This window comes from Equus caballus, chromosome 17 (genome assembly GCF_041296265.1).
Source record: "Equus caballus isolate H_3958 breed thoroughbred chromosome 17, TB-T2T, whole genome shotgun sequence".
NCBI lineage: Eukaryota > Metazoa > Chordata > Mammalia > Perissodactyla > Equidae > Equus > Equus caballus.
Window position 1 is genome coordinate 55,011,015 of NC_091700.1, and position 18,087 is coordinate 55,029,101.

Here is an 18,087-nt window from a genome sequence, read left to right on the forward strand (position 1 = left end):
AGTTACTCTCCCTTTTCTCCCAATTCCCCAACCTCCGAACCCCACATCACCGCTAATCTACCTACAATCTCTGTGGAGTTTGATATTCTGGATGTTTCATATAAATGGAATCATACAACATATGGTCTTTTGTGACTGGCTTTTTTTCACATAGCATGGTCTCAAGATTCATGCATGTTGTAGCATGTATCAGTACATTATTCCTTTTTTTTTAATCGTTATATTCCATTTTATGACTACACCACAAATTGTTTATCCATTCATTAGTTGATGGACATTTGAGTTGTTTCTACTTTTTGACTATTGAAATGCTACTATAAACATTGTGTGCGAGTTTTTGTGTGGATATGTGTTTGTTTCTTTGGGCATACACATAGGAGTGAAATTGTCTTGCTTCTCCTTGAATGATAAGAAAACAACCAAATATCACAATCTTAATTTTGACGAAAGACAAAAAACAGAACAAAACAAAACTTTAGACATAGTTTGTGGTTAATACAAAGTCCTCTCAAGGTTCTGTCTTTATAATGTTGTACAGTTAAAATTGATATTCTGAATTTTAATCTTCAGTCACTATAGAGGCATCAGATTGTCAGAAAGATATTGGATTATTTGTTTATCACATTATACTTACTCAAGCAGAAACTGAAACAATTTTTTAAAAGTTTGCAACAAAAAGATTCAAAGCAAAAATAATCGAAATTAACCCAATTAAAAATATAATCAATGTTTAATGGGCTTTTCTTTAAATTGGCAACCACATTGATAATATTGCTTAGTGAAAAATTCATTTAATGATGAAATTATTCAACAGGTTTAAACAAATTTGGATTGACATAATAGTATTCACATCATAGCCATAACTGGTATTTGTGCTGTAACACCAGTATCTAACCCTGAGAATCTGATGATTCCAATGGCCTCAAAGCAAGATATACGAGGGGAAATGTGCTCCACATTGTTGTGGATGTTATCAGATCAAAATTTGTCAAAATACAAGATTTTCAAGTGATGGGTTGGATCAAACACGAAATGATTGTACATTCAGTTTGCATAATACCTTAGAAAAGGAATCATTCGGTTCAGTTTAAATTCAGTATTATTCAGGGTATTTTTTTGCTTTTTTAAAAATAAAAATTGTATCTATCTAAGGTTATCAATCTCCTTGTGTAATTACTTCGTGTTTTGTTTTGTTTTGTTTTGTGGTGAGAGCACCTGAGATCTACTCTCTTCGCAAATTCCCAGTGTACAGTAGAGTATTGTTAACTACAGGTGTCGTGCTGTTAATTAGATCTCTAGAACTTATTCATCCTACACAACTGAAACTTTGTGCCTTCTGAACATCTTCCTGTTTCCTCACTCCTCATCGCTGATGGTAATTGTGGTACCAGAATGACTCACAAGTTAAAACTAGAAATTACTGTGGAGTACTTTTGGAGGACATCAAAGATTTACTTTGAAGGGATTAGTTTGTTTATCTCTGAAAAAACTTTTACTGTATTACTTGCTTTGTTTTATTAGCCTGGATTCCAAGCAAGGTCCCTGGTTGACTGCTTCCTGTCTCCAGAAGACACTTGGAGGGTTCACTCGGGGCTTCCATCCAGAGTAGCCAGAGCTTCAAATATGACTTAGCTGTTAACATGAGAAGTGCTTACGCCCCTCACCTTTAAACTCTTTTACCTCTTTTGTTCTTTTTGTTAGTGGTTCTCAACTTTGGTGTCCTGCTGGAATCACCTAGGAAGCTATAAAGACATGATGCCTCAGTCTCATCTGTGAAGATTCTTATTTAATTTGTCTGAGGTTTGGTCTGGGCATCAGGACTTTCAAAAATTACCAAGATGATGCTAATGTACAACCCATGGCTGGAAACCACTGCCTCAGGGAAACCCAGCTGTATGCTAAGTTCTTCTACCTTCAAAGCCAAATGCAGCTGAACAAAGTCATCCAAGAAATTTTGTTATAAATCCACGACATTGAAAGGGCCTTCAACACTGTCAAACCATGCTACTTGAGTTCTCTGATTGACTCACTCATGTTCTATCAAAAACTGTTTTTAAAACTTCTCCACTTGATTCAAACTTTAAGGCCCCTCTTATTCCTAGAGAAATACGTGTTTACCTGTTTATTCCTAGAGAAAATGAAGCCATCAAAACTTAATCTTCCAGCTAAAAATGTTAAATCCTATAATATCACACCTATCCTGTTTTCCTACCTTCCAATAATAGACTAGTGGTTCCTCCTACACGATGGCATTCCCCTAACCTCGGCTGTCAATGCATTCATCCCGTTCCACCCTATCCTATACCTCTTCACCCCATGGCATGGATTCTAGAGGCTACATTCTGAATATTCCATTCCCTTGGTGTATTCAACCACGACTTGTTAATTAGATCCTTCCTCAACATTTTAGTAAGCCTGTATTTCACCCTCTTCTCTTCCAGGAACCTTCTGTATGTCTCTTCCTCATCTTATTAAATACAATGGGCATTTTTACTCTCATGTTACTTGGTCTCTCAACAGTGTTGAATATAGACTTTTACGTGAAAGATTCCCTTCACTTGATTTCTATGAAACAATATTCTATTGTTTTACCTCCTACCTTTCTGCTCTTTCATTCTCTTTGTCCAGGCTCATGTTCCCCTACCAAATCCTTATTTGGAATTATTCAGTTACTTGGTATTTGGAGTGATTCAAAGCACAAACTTTAGCATAATCCTCTAGTGACTCCACTGTCTCCTTAGACAATCACATCTCTGGCTACAACTTTGATTCCCACCTAAATACAGAGATTTCCAAAATTTATGTGTCTCCACCAGATCTTTCTTCTGAAAAATTTTCTGTTTTCACCTTTGAATCACTCACACTCTAGAAAGTGTGAACGATTCAAAGAAATCTAGATTTCACTTCACTTGCAAGATAAGAACCTATCTTGCCACAGTTTCATGGATGCTGACAGAAGACAGAGGATTCCTGTATCAGAGATGAACGGCTTTATTACTCACAATAGAAGCAATAGCCAGAGGGCCAGAAATTTGGGCCAGTTTCTCTCGGCTCAATTCCCACAGAGGAAAAAAATGGGCCAGATGATACCTACATATGCAGTGAATTGCGTTAAAAGAGAGAAAGCCAGGACAAAGAATCCAGTACTTTTTGGTCAAACAAGTCTTTCTTGCCCAGAGATTGAATAGTTACCCATAGTCACACTTGATCACCTTGACCTATTCAGTTGCCTATGAGACAAACATAAGCCTTGTAACCTAGAATACTCAGTAAGAATGGGCAGAGATGCTCAGGGCCAAAGGCATATGGTCTTTCCTAGCATGAGACAACTTAACTCTGTACACCCTTAGAACGTTGGACTTATCTCAGTTTCTCAGACTCATGTTTTTCTCTTCTATTGTAGGAGCTTTGATTGGTAGAATTCTTTCTATGCCAGGAGTTCAGTTTCCACTGTGGAATCAAAAGAATCAAGGTGAATTTTAGGTGATTTGTATTTGTCTAAAGAAGGTGGTATTAAAGCGAAAAATTGAGCTAAGAGCAACAAGAAAACAAAGGCATAATGTGATGGGGGAAATGTAAACCATTTCCACATCTCCTATTGAAAAGTAGCTGAGATGAAAATAGGCTCTTGATTTAAATTGAAATCCATAATCTTTACCATTAACGTTTTATTTTGTGCCCTAGCATTATGATAATTACTTAGTGAATTGTTCCAGAGAGGTATCACTCTATTTATTTCTCTATTTCCCAGATTGTTCATGCATGTTCCTCACATCGTTTCATAAACGCATTCTCAATGAATGGCCTAAAAGCAGTGTGGGAGACATCCTGCCATTTTCTCCTTTCTAAAGAGAATCATTCTGCTTCTGAATTTCCTCTGTGGTGTCTCACAGGATAGCTACGCGTTACCCGGGGCTAAGCTGTGGAAATGGATCGTGAGCCTTTCCGACCTACTGTGATTCTTTCTACCCCCTGCCTTAAATATGGACCCCTGCGTGTGACTGTAAAACTGCACTGAGGCCAGGAAAAAATGTCAAGCTAAAATACTTAGAAAGACGCAAGTCAAGGCATCTTAAAGGAATCCCCTCTAATGATTCTTTTGAATCATATAAGCTGAATCAACAATGCCCATTTTAAAACTTGACTGCCATTATCTTGCCAATTTCTTAATATCTTGTTTGCTGACAGTTTGTTTAGTAACATTCTGGAAAGTTTACTTAATGGTACAGTTTCTTTTATTTTCATTTACAGGCTTGTGATTTTTCACTGAGCTCTAAGAAGTTCGGTATATGATGTATTTGGCAGGTGTAAAAGGTCTCTTTAATTTAATATTTGCTGTCATTTGCACATTTAAAAATAGATCTCCTACTTTTATATTTGTACTTCAACTGCTTTTGCTAGCTCCCATTTTACCTTTTTCTCTAGACTAAAATTGATATTGCCACCTGCCAGAGCATAACACAGCTTTACTGGCATTAAGACATAATTAAGAGACTGAACTCAGTGTTTCCTGGCTTTCTAATATTGGTTCTTTAAAATATAAATTTGGTTATGAAGCTTTGCCCCTGAGGGGAAATACCAGTGACAACCCAATCAGTTTCTGGCAGTTAAGTTTCAAATAACAGCAGGGTTTCTGTATTGGTTTTGGGCAATTTCTCTCCTGCCAGTCAAGAATCTTCCCTTAGATGCATCTTTTGTCAAACTCTTCTAGGGGCATACTGTGGATTGACAACGTAAGATGTAATTCATCAATATGATGCCAGGTCCACGTAAAAACAGCAAAGAATGTTCCCCCCCCAGCTTTATTGATGTATAATTAACAAACAAAATTGTAGGTAAAGTATACAACATGATTGGATATAAAGACACCTTGTGAAATAATTACCACAATCAAGTTAATTAACATATCCATCACCTCAACGTTACCTTTTTTTTTTTTGACATAACAATTCATTTTTTTTTTATTGCAGTAACATTGGTTTATAAAATTATGTAAATTTTGGGTGGAAATAGAAGATAAAAACAACAACAACAAACACATAAAGACAGAGATTGGATTGGTGGTTACCATGGAGAAGCAGGGTGGGAGGAGGGCGAAAGGGGTGATTAGGCACATGTGTGTGGTGATGGATTGTAATTTGTCTTTGGGTTGTGAACATGGTGTAATCTACACAGAAATAAAAATATAATGAAGAATTTGATTAGCAACTTCATAATAGAATTCTAATATTTGAATATTTTAACACATACTTAACTAAAATCATATATACACTCTTCTTACCTAATGCTGAGCATATCTTGGCATTTAAAACAGAATGTGGTAATGATAAGGATCCAAGCTTTAGGAAAAAGTTTAATAGAGATAAAAGTGACTTGAATTTGTAGGGGTAGAATTTAGTAATTAAAGTTACCACAGCTGTGGTGATGTTAAAGATGATATAGTAATGAGCCTTCACAATAATGAGGTCCTGGCATTCCTCTGACAAAGCTTATACTCAGTGGTAATATAACCATGCCTACCTGAGAGATGAAGGGATCAGGAAGAGAGTCTGAGGTACAGAGCATCCATTACAGTAGTATCTATTACTCTACAAAAATGTGAGGGTCAGAATGACCTGTAGCAGAGATTTCTCTTTTTTTGGTAGTGAACCATGTCCCGTATTTTTTAAGCTACATCTACCACAAGCATGTAGTGAAGATTCATTAATGTATTGTCAGTACTATTCTAATCGAAGTAAAACTTCTGTTCCCAGGAGCCCCCAAGTGGCTGTACTAGTCTTTATCTCCCCAGTTATAACAATTCAGTGCATTGGCAGGGTCCATGGAGTATTTCACTGTTCCTCTTCCTCTTCCTCCCCACTTGTCTCTCTTAAACCGTGAGGGGAGCAGTATTCAATACTACTTATAAATAATGCCTTTAGCCCAGCTTTCATGAGAGAGAGAGAGCAAAATATTTCCAGTCTTTATACATATACGATTTGAGACAAACTTTTTTCTAAACAATAAGAGAATGTATGAGTGACAGCACTCAAAAAGTGATATAATTAGAGGCACCAATGGATAAACTTGACTTTGTATTAGCTGGAGCTTTACATCCTTTTTTAATTTGACATCCTCTAAACTTGGTATCCAATATTACTAAAAGTTTACTTGCTTTTTAAATCACTTTTTTTTTAAGTCTATGGAATTATATAAGTGGAAAAAACACGATTTTTCTTCAACACTTGCTTGCCAATAAATATCAGCAAAATTTATTATGCAATTTTTACTTTCTTGGAAATCTTTATTTTTATTTATTTATTTTTATTAAATGATAAATAATAATCCCTCACCTCAACCAAGTCAAATTAATTGCATTGTGGAATCAAATTGATGGCTTTTCAAAAAATAAAATTTGAAGAAATGGTCCAGACAAGTAAAAATTAAATGTATTTATTAAGATTCAACCTTTGCCACAAAATATTTGCGTGCATGTATGCTTTTAATATATTTACTATATAATTTTCCTCTATACAATCTATATTTAATCTATCTTCCTCCAAAATGGAAAATAAATCCACTAGATCTGCGGGAGCATTGTGACTTTCATATCAGTAAATCACTGAATGTATTTGATCATGTACTTTATTTATCAAACTCAATCTCCATTTTTTTAACTATTGAAAATTAATCATAAATTATCCTGACTGTATTATACATTTATATTCTGTAGTATTTAGCAATTTAAGTAATTCAATTTCCCCATAGCTATGAGAGCAATGATCTTAATGAAATAATTTTGTGTAGTACTGTGTTACACTGTGTGTTAACGTAACCCAGTCATTCTGCTATATCCCCAAGGTTTATATAGACCTTAGTGAATCAGCTCATTCAGTTTTCACTTCTGGCCCTCTTCCATGAATCTATGGGGCTGGACTGGGGACAGACTCAATTAAAAGCCATCACACTGGACTGAGAATACCACCCACCCAACCCTCCAGCTCTGGGACTTTCCTAGGGTACATGTATCATGCCTCGGTTCCTTTTTTCTTAGGTATATTCTCCCCAAAGAGACTGTTGAGTTCCTCTTGAAAAAAGATTTCTGATAAGTATTTGCCACCAAGCCCGGCTACTTTTGGGTACCAAATCAGTTTAAGCAAGATTTGCTGTGTGACTTTGAGAAAATCATCTTAAATTCCTTAGCTTCATTTAAAAATGAAATAGTAATATTACATGATTCTAAAACCCTTTCCATTAAAGTCAAATAAATATCTTCTATACCATATAGAAGATCACATCAAGTATGAGTATTACAGTTATTTAAGAAATATTTTTTGAGCGCCACCATGTGCCTACCTCATTCTAGTCTCTGGGGACCCAGAGGAAAAAAAAGTCCTAAATTTGTGGAGCTAATATTCTACTACAATCAGCACATTCCTGCACCCAAAGACAATTCTTTGTTTTCCCCCAGACTCTCTGTAATTAGGCATTCAGTCACTATAGTCTGTGCAAAAAAATCTTTGCTGACTGTAACAGTATTTCTTAACAGCCTCTCTTGAGTAGGAAAGCTAAGTTCAGACTTCACTTTGAAGTACCTAAGCAAAATAAGAATGTGTAAAAACAAACAGACAAAATGTTTATGAAACAATCACCAGCAGTATAAAAAGAAGCTATGTCAAATCTGTCTGAATTCCAGAGTAATAGGTTTAAGTTTTCATTCAGCAACAACCAAAATCTCATGTATCAAAACATCAGTAAATAAAATCCCTAGATACATATCAACCTGAATTTGCAGAACTACATCATAGTGAAATGACACTCAGATCTATTTTATACATATTTTTAATATTTTAAAAAAAGAACATAAGAATATTATTAGCCTACTAAATTGTAAATGATGGATCAGCAGTCTTGTTTCCACTTACCGTGTCTTATACATCTTCTGCTCGCTGACAGCTTACACCTTGGAGTGGTTGGTTGTGAATTACCCTTAAGCAACTGTGCTGTCTAATCCTGAGATGCTCCTCTATCCTCTCTTCCCTAGTGATGAGCATGTCTTTTCCTCTTGGGCCTCTTTTGAAAATTGTAATTTTTCCTGTATTTTCCCCTATTATTTCTTTCATTCATATAAGAGTGGAAGAACAAGTTATCAAAGAAATATTATGTTTCCTGAGGGGCAAAGGACATTTCATTGATCATGATGTAGCATTTATAGTCTAAAGACATCAAACCATGTGTCGTCAAGAAACCTCCCCGAAGTCGTTAGTGCATCCTTATGGCTTCCTAGGCAGTTATCTGGTATCAAAGGAAAATTGAAACAGAAAACATATGCTTAAGAAAGAATAGAGATTACTTACTGTTCAAAAGCGACATATAAATACATGTATATTATCCAAATAAATTTGAAGAACCTACATTAAAAAGTGATTTATCACTAAAACACCTTTTTTGGAATATAAAATGAAGATAATTCTATCATTCTGCAGGAAAAAAAAAAGAAGAAAGAGAAGGGAGACAGAGTGGTAATATTTAAGAGTACTTATATATGTGCCAGGAACTTAACATAGAGTATTTATTTCATTCCTAAATATATATTTATATAATATATATGCATATCTGCGTGTATATATATGTATATAAAATACTTATAAATTGAGAAAAGAAAATCCGAACAGGTAATGTGTCTCGTTCAATTTCTTATAGTTAGCATGTGGTGGAGGCTGCAAAAGTTTCCTTGCCTCGTGTTAACACCTCTGTAACATACAGTCCACCCTGTCTCTATGACAGAATCTATGACAGCTCAGAGCAATGGAAAAGATGCACAATAGGCAAAATCCTGCACATGCACTTCGAGAGAAAAAAATCCTTCATACGAAATTTGAGAGAAAGGAAAAACCATATTTCCCTTTAGGGAAGGTCTGTTCACCTCAGACTGCAAAGGAGGACCGAGAGAACAAGGAGAAAGCAGTTCCTAGTTCATGCAAGGGGATTGGTGAAGCAAGTGTGTGGGCGTCTCATTGACCCGATGTTAAGAAGAGCCGCTCCCCATATTTGGGAGTTTTCCAAAAGACATGAAACGTCAGCTCTTTAATCACATCTGCACCCTACAATTTATGAAACTTCCGCAAAATTTTAAAATGCTAGTTGGTAGAGAGAGTTTTGGAAACGATAGTTTCTACTTACAAAATATAGTGCCAAATCTCGGAATGTAATAGGAGTAAAATCCTCATCAGCAACAAACGAAGGAAACACGCTCCGGTAAGTTCTGCACTGAAGATCTTCGAGGAGGAAGATCATCCCAGTGTTTTCAGGAAGTGGGCTCCAGTGCCCCTCACAACTGAATTCTTAAGCCGCATACCACTGGACTCTGAGTCAAACTGTAAAATCCAAGAACTAAAATGTGTTTAACCATGTGAATATAAAAATGCAGAAATACACACACAGCTAAATTCCCACGTAGACTTCTAAAAGGTAATGCTAGTGAGTTGATGACATAGGATCTTTACTCTCACCCACAAGGCCCTCAACAAGGGAGGAAAATGAGACATTTAAAAGTGTGGCACTGCCCCCCAAGTAGCTATAGTAGATTTATAAATCAGATAACTTTATTTGGCAAGACAGCTGCTTATCATTCTGAAAATTCTACAAATGCACCTCTGTGAACACGTTCATTTCGTAATCTTAGCAGAATTTTGCCAATTGAATTAAAAAATGTAATTCTTAAGGAGAATTTTCCAATATTTTGAGCAGTTAATTAATTATAAGGACTACCTATGCTTTATTTAAAATAATACTTAAATTATATTTTACAACAAATGTGTCAATATGCCAAGTGGCGCCCATTGGTTTCTTTTCCCAATAAATTTCCATGGGAGCTATTTGTAATGACCCTACTCATAAAAAAAGACTCCTTCATGTCTGATAGAGTATTATTGTTATGAATGAAGAGATTCCTTAAGTAGTCAAAGCTGTCCATAGATTTGCTAAGTGCCTATTAAAAATTGTTTTAGTCTTTGCTTTTCTCTGTAAACTACCTTTTGTTGTTGCTATTGTCGTTATTGTTGTTATACTGATGGTTGCAATTGTTGTTCACTGAAAAAAACCAGTTCTTACAAAGAAAAAGGCATGAAGAAGGAGAAAGAACTGCAGTGGGGTATGGACTTACACTTTCTGTGAATTTTGCTCTCATTTCTCCCACTATTTTTTTATTTATTCAAATGGCTCTGTAGCTCAGCAAGGGGAAAACAAAAGAAATGAAAATTCATTTAAGAACTCTCTTTTATTTATGTTAACATTTCATCATATGCTGTTTAACAATTTACTAAATGTTTATTATGCACAGTGTTGCATTCTCAAGAGAATAAATAAGTTTCTGTCAGCACTTCTTTTATGAAATCCTATTTTGGTTGTGGATTTTAAAAATTCATAATAAACATTTCCTTCAGGAAGAAGCCAAGAAAGGAAATGCTTTGACATTGTTGATAAGTGAGCCTGTAACTAAAGAAATGGAAAATAAACACGTGCGTAAATATTCACTGTGTGTATGTGTGGAAAGAAAGAGAAGAGAGAGGGAGGGGGAAGTGGAGACAGAGAGAGAGGGAAGGATGGAAGGGGAGGGAAAGAAAGAGAATGAGAAGATGATTAATTCTTGGATCTTAGGATCTTATGGGTGAAATAAAAAGCAGACATTTCTGATGTTTTCAGTGCTACATTCCCATATTTATGTCACCAGTCATACTTGCAAAATAGAAACGGAAAACCAGAGAATGGACTGAACAAGGTCCAAGGTCCTCTCAGTTCCAAATTTTCATTATTCTATTATATCAAGAAAAAAAATAGAATGGAAAGTAAATGTCAAAAGATGAAGAATGACAATCTCTAGTACTCTCATAATATATATTCCAGATCATTCGACTAACATGTGGCGATATATAGATATAGATACAGATATATAGATATTTGGAATTCACCAGTTCTAAGCTATATATTGAAAAGTAGGACAATTTTGAAGTGGCCTAAAATCCTTGTCTTCACTTCTTAGTCACTGAAGTCTTTTTTACCGGGAATGGGAGCATTTATTGGTTGATTATTTGTCAAATGGTCTTATAAGCCTTTTATCTATTAATTGGTTAAATATTTTAAACAACCTTATAAGGTAAGTCTATTACAACAGTATCCCAATGTTCCAAGAAAGAAATTAGAAACACAGTAGTTAGTAACCTTCCAAGGTCACAGTGCTCTAAGTGGCAGAGCTGGGCTTCCCAACAAGAGTTGGCCTCTCAGCTTATCCAGCACAACGATCTCACTCCACCTCTCCGAAGAGGTGATTGTGACATGACTCTCTCACAGGTCTTAATTTGGGTCCAAAAATAAAGTGAAGAACAAGATATTTTTCTGCCTGTATAAAATACTTCCTGAATGTGGAAACTTCAGAAAAAGATGAGGCAGAAAAGGAACATGTTCTACAAGGCCATGGTCAAGATATAATTGTTAATATCTTGGTGAATATTCCTATGGTTACTTTTGGTTTTATAGAGCTTTGCTTTAACATATCAATAGAGTCAGTACTTCCCAAAGTCATTAAATCTTGACTGAATGCACGCTTTTGAATAGTTCCTTAATTGTATCACAATTTATTTAATAATTGCCATTTTTTAGAAATATAGGTATAGCTGGTTTACTCAATCCTACCCAGGAGCCTGAATGAACATCTTTAAATAATTAAATTAATTCGACTGTTTGTATTAGGTTTCTATGCTATATAGCCAATTATCAGAATTTCAGTGGCTAAAAATAGCACACATTTATTATACAACAGTTTCTATTGGTCAGAGACCAGACACATCTTAACTGGGTCTTCTGCTCTGAGTCTTACAAGGCTGCAGTCAAGGTGTCAGCCAGGCTGCTTTCTCATCTGGAGGCCCGACTGGGAGAGAATTTGCTTGGAACTTCCCTCAGGTTATTGGCAGAACTCATTTCCTAACTGCTGTAGAACAGAGGCTTCAGTTTCTTGCTAGCTGTGGGTCAGAGGCTACCCTTAGCCACAAGAGATCGTCTGTCATTCCCTGCCATGTGGCCCTAGGCAGTGTCATGGAGGAAGGAGAAATTTTCCTCTACCCTTCTAGGTTCTTCTGGCTGGTCTAAGAATTAAAGTGACATGTTGCAGATTAACAAGAGAAAATCCAATTTAATTTTTTATTTATGAGAGTTCTCAAGAATATGGGAGGCCCAAGGACAAATCAGACAGTTTAGGTTTATATACCATCTTGAGCTAAGGAGAAGGGAGTAATGGTTTGGCACGTCAAAGTGGAGGAAGGGGGCTGGCCCAGTGGTGCAGCTGTTAAGTGCACACTGCTCCGCTTTGGCAGCCCGGGGTTCGTCAGTTCGGATCCGGGGTGTGGACATGGCACCACTTGTCAAGCCATGCTGTGGTAGGCATCCCACATATAAAGTAGAGGAAGATGGGCACAGGTGTTAGCTCAGGGCCAGTCTTCTTCAGCAAAAAGAGGAGGATTGGCAGCAGGTGTTAGCTCAGGGCTAATCTTCCTCAAAAAAAATAATAAAGAGGAGGAAGAAGGCAATTTATATACAGATGGAAAAACAAATGTTTGGTAGACAAATGTTTGCTGGGCTGTGCGGAGAAGGTGGCACACAGAGCAGATTCTGATCTCTAGGCCCTGCCAAGTCCCCCCCACCCCATCATGCCTAGGCCTACTCTTTGTAGATATCTCTGAAAATTAACTCTATTCTGAGAATAGGCTCTTTATCTAAATTCTTCTAGGCATTGAATGGGGAGGTAACAAGAAAAACTTCCTGAGTCTTCTGTTTCTTAAAAATAATCAGCCTAAATTAATCCTTATGCCAAAGTGACACATTTTAGGGTGGCAAATTTTGCTTTCCTACTGCAGTTTACAAGTCACTGCTTCTTCAAGGCCAGAGAGTGAGAACAAGAGCTAGCAAGAACAGTCTTATATAATGTTATATAATCATGGGAATGACATCCCTTCACCTTTGCCATATAACATAATACAATCACAAAACTGAAATCCATCACTTTTGCCATTTTCTCCAGATTAGAAGCAAGTCACAGGTCGCACTCACTCTCAAGGGAGTGAGCAGATTACTCAAAGGCATGAACAACAAAAAGTATGTCCTCCAACAGTGTTGTGTGGGGACCATACTTCCCCGGAGCTCTTCCCCAGAGCTTCCTTGGTATATAGAGTTGTCCAAGCGAAAAAGGATCTCAGTGGTAAATTATTGCTGCAAAGGAGGGCCTCTATCTTAGTGTCCTTTGATTTGAGGCTCAAAGAACTGTTAATTTCCTTATCCGGGATATCCTCATATGTGTGGCAAGTCTCTTGGGACAGGCAGTTCAGTGGTCCCCTCGTTCGTGCTTGGTTTCATCCAGTCCTGAGGAATGCAGGATTTCACAGTACCTTCAAGGTTCCCCCAAGTAAGTTTCATATAAAACATGTAATTTCAGTCAGACTACACCAAACATATTTTCAAAATCTGATGGCAATCTATCCACATCTTTTGTGTGTCTTAGTAACAAGTTACCCAGATTACATATCTATGTTGTTTACAAAGATAATGTGATTAACATTAGTTTTTCTTCCCAAACAGCCAAATTTCCCCATACCATCTGTTAAATAGTTCATCTCTTTATTATTTATTTATTCACTTATTCATTCATTTGTTTATTTAACAAATGATCTCGAGTTACCTACTGTGGTTCAGCCACCTTGCCAGAAGCTGAGGGTACAATGGTGAAAAGATATGATTCCTGCCTCAAAAAAGTTAGAATCTCTTGAGCAAAAACAGACAAAAAACAACTAAACAAACAACTGAAATAATAATGATAATTATCACATATGGTGATAAGAGATACGAGGTAAACTAACAAGATGCTGTGTCAGAGAATAAGGTGAGGTTTATTTCATTGGTGCTTCTTAAGCAAAGAGGCTTATGCTGTAATTGTCTGGGTGTCTGCCTCAAAGACTTTTCAATCCAGATGTTCAGAGACCTAAACTGAAACTGGCCGGGCAGAAGCTATAGTCTTTCCTCATCTTCCCTAATGAACACATGGGCATGCATTCTCTTAAAACACAAGGCTATTCTGGATCCAGCAGTCAAGGAGGACAAATGAGATTGTACAACTATTCCTTTCGCTGTCCCTCTCTGTCTTAGAGACAGGGTTCTTATATGCAGGGACCTGCAGAAAACAGTGAACATTTAGATAAGCTCTTCAGATCACCACTGACCTGCTTGACCTCTGCTTGGACTATACTGCTGTCCATGCTCGAGAAGGCCTAGAATTACTGAGTGAGGTCACAATCAGTATCCCCAAGGCAATAAAGATCCACTCATCCGAATCATTTCCCCCCCTTGCCTTGGTGAAGGAACTGCAGGCTCTTTGTAATAGGCTCTTTAATATCAGAAACAGTTAATTTTTGGCAAAATTTAAGCAATATGGTCAAGTAATAAAAGGAATTATCATCAGGGAAAATCATCCCTTAGCAGAAATCCCGTATCTTTCTTCATTTTTGTGCAATAGAGAATTTCATGGGTTTTTGACCCCCGCTCATTTCCCAACACACATTTTAAGCTGGCACATAATATTCCAAGGCATAATCGAACAATTATTGCTCAATGATTTGGTCATATTGCTCAAGATATGATCACAGAAAAAACTTTAACAATTCCGTTTGAAAGTAGAAGCACATGTAGGATCAAAACAATATAAGCAGTGAGGACTATATAGAGGTCGTGTTTTCTAAGAACATTCTGTCCCATTACAAGCCCACACGTTAATTTGGAAAGAAAAGTTATCTTGTTATTCAGGCTTTGCATTCAGAAACATGATATAGCTCTTTGTTTACTTAAATATTTTATCTCTCCCAGTAAAGTTTTATGAGGTTCTCCCTATAGGTCTTAACCATTTTCTTGTTAGGGTTATTTTTAAATAATATATGATATTTTGTTGTTATTGAGATTAACAATACTTCCCATTATAGCTTCTAATGGTTACCACTGGTTTGGAAAGCAATTGACTTTTGCACATTTATCTTATATTTCACCACTACTAACTCCATAAAATTTTGACAGTCTCTCGAATGAAAACAACATTCACAAAAGATATGTCAAGGGTCATTAATGCTAGTTTAGATCTCCATGTTTACTAACTGGTTATTTCAGAGCATTTTTAATTTCTAAGTGGTTTACTTTGTTTAAAGTTTTAGTACTACTTTTGACTTTTAGAGACTCTAGACTCCATTTCAATATTGAGAAGAGTACAGAGATTTTATCTTGATTTACAATAAGCATAAATTTTGTTACAAAATTTATATATAGACAATTTATAGCTAATTTATATGAAATTTATATATAAAATATATATGAATATTTATAACAATTATTTAGACTTAGCAAAATGTTTAATCAGCAGTAATATGTATTACAAATCCTTTTATATTATGATTCTCTATTTTGAGCTTTTAATTTTGTTTCCTCTCTTGAAATCCAGAAGGCATTGTACTGCATAATTTTGAGTGTTTGCATAGTTGAGAATTTTCTTTGCATAAGAAATGAGAGTGCAGTGCACACAACTATTTACCCACAATAAATAAAAGACTCTAGCAATAAACTGTTGATAAAAATATTCAAGTATTTACAAACCTACATTAAGGATTGTACAGTGTGTTGTGTACTTAAAATGGCTGGGCTTAATTGAGTTAAGTATAAATATCTAAGAACAGACAGAAGCAATGAAAAAGTTTCTTTCAAACCCTGAATGTTGTATAAAATCTATAAAGGTCTAGGAATGTCCTTGACTAGAGACTTCTATGAGGAACAAATGAAACATTTAACTGACTCCAGTCTTCCCCTCATGTTCTTTTGAGTAAAACACCTGTGGTTTCATCGCTAAAGCTTTGCTCAGGGTGATAGGTGAATACAGACTTTCTTCTTTTTGTGCTTAAACATCTTCAGAAACTTAAAGGCCATTCGTACCCTAAAGTTAGGTCACATACAAGTGAAGATTCTCCTGCTATGTAGCCCCACCCTCTACCCAGGTACATAATGCCATACTTTGATTCCTGTCTGACTTTGTTCCCTTGGTCTTTGGTGTATGGTTCCGCCTCTATGATTAAGGCCACCCTGGAACTTGTCACCGGCAAAGACTCTTTATAACTGTGATTCCCACATCTCTCAACAGTTACACCCTGCAAGAAGTCAAAATGAATATTCCAAGGGCCCTACGCATCCTGCCTGCCTACATCTTAAGTGATGTAAGTCCCATATGTTACGCTTTAGCAGACCAGTAGTTCTTTGGGGAATACTCGAGACTGTTATTTTTCACTTTCTTAGCAACAAGGCAATCTGGGGAGGTATATTTCCTTTCATTTCACCTCTCTGTCTGTTTTAGCTTACTTTGCAGTTGTAAGAAGACAAAGAACTTTAGACAATGTATCTTTGAGAACACGATTAGTCTCTCGTTTAAGCCACTTCTATTGTTCGAAAAAACAATTTGTAGAAAGGTGGGAGGAATGAAGTGGGGAAGCTCTTTCTTTCTCAAGGGATACCTTCTTTTGTATTTTTTCACCACTCTCTCTCCTCTCCATGTTACTACTTTAGATGAATCCAGCGCTGGTTCCAATTTGCAAGGAGCCCTCCTCTAGTGAAAGACTTAGCTCTTGGAAGGTAGAATCAAGAGTAAGGGGCCATCATATGAGCAGTTTAAGCAAGTTTCACTCTAAGGATTGGATTAATATTGCCAGATTAAATACAGGGTGTCTAGTTAGTCTTGAATTTCAGATAAGCAATGAATAATTTTCAGTTATACAAGCACCCCCCAAATATTGCAAGATACATGTTTATACTAAAAAATCATTTTTTAAACCTCAATTGCAAATTTATTTTTCCCATATTTTTATTTGCTAAAACTGCCAACCTTAGATTGGACTAAAGGGTAAAAATGGCACATTGCTCATCCTAGATTATAATGGTAGGAAATGCCATATAGACTTGGCCAAACCCGGGATAAAGATTGTGTACTTGCATTTATGTGATGTATGCTTTTTAAATGCCCATGGGCCCTGGGAGGTGCAAAGAGGAAGGGTGATTTACAACAGGCTTGTTGAGGGTTGGGAGATTAGAATCCAGATGAAATCTCAATACCAAAAGACATTACTAGCAGTCCCCTGCTTGCTCTGATTTCACTTTAGGAAATCAATCTTGTCAATGGGAGGGCTTAAGAATAGAAGCATCTGTTATCACACAAGCCTCAGAGCATGACCTATAATGTGTGCTAACATAATTGCCAGAATTATGAAATGGTTTTTAGTTTTAAATAGAATACCTTAGAAGAAAGTAGAAACAACTTTTTCTTTGCAAGACATGAAGTTACAGCATTCTATCCCTTCTCTTTTGAATGTCTTCCATCTCACCTTCTTTAACTAGACAGTTTCTCCTCTCTCAGGTCACAGATCACCTGCTGGAGAGAGCCTTCTGCTGATCACCTCCCTCTCTCATTTATGTGTGTCTCTCTCTCACGAGACTGGGAGTTCTTTGAAGACGAAGACCGTTTTCTTATTCATCTCTGTATCCTAAGAATCTACCAACCAGCAAAGCTCAAGAAAGATTTGTTGATTGAATGAAGAAGTGAAATCTGCAATAAAATTGCCTATAAATAAGAATCACTAAACAGAGTTTTGAAATAAGGAGAGTCCTGAAATAATCCTGAAATGCACAATTACAAATATTTAAAACAATATCATAAAATTACTAAACTAAGACTTAAGAAGAATTAGGTCATAAGAAAGTTCAAGTTTTTGAGGCCCAAGCTAGAAAAACAGATGTGCAGTATTTAAAATGAGAAACGTGCATGTGTTTCAATATGGACATTTCACTTACTGTCATCTTGCTCAGTCCTCCTTCTTTGAGACATAATATATTCAACACAAGTAGATATTTCTCAAATAAGCTTCCTCTATTTACTAATAAAATAAATTAAACTATATCCCATTGCATTATTTAGGTCTCATTTAGATTTGAACACTCATATATAGCTAGTGGCAATTTAAATTGCTACTACATTTTAGAAAAGCA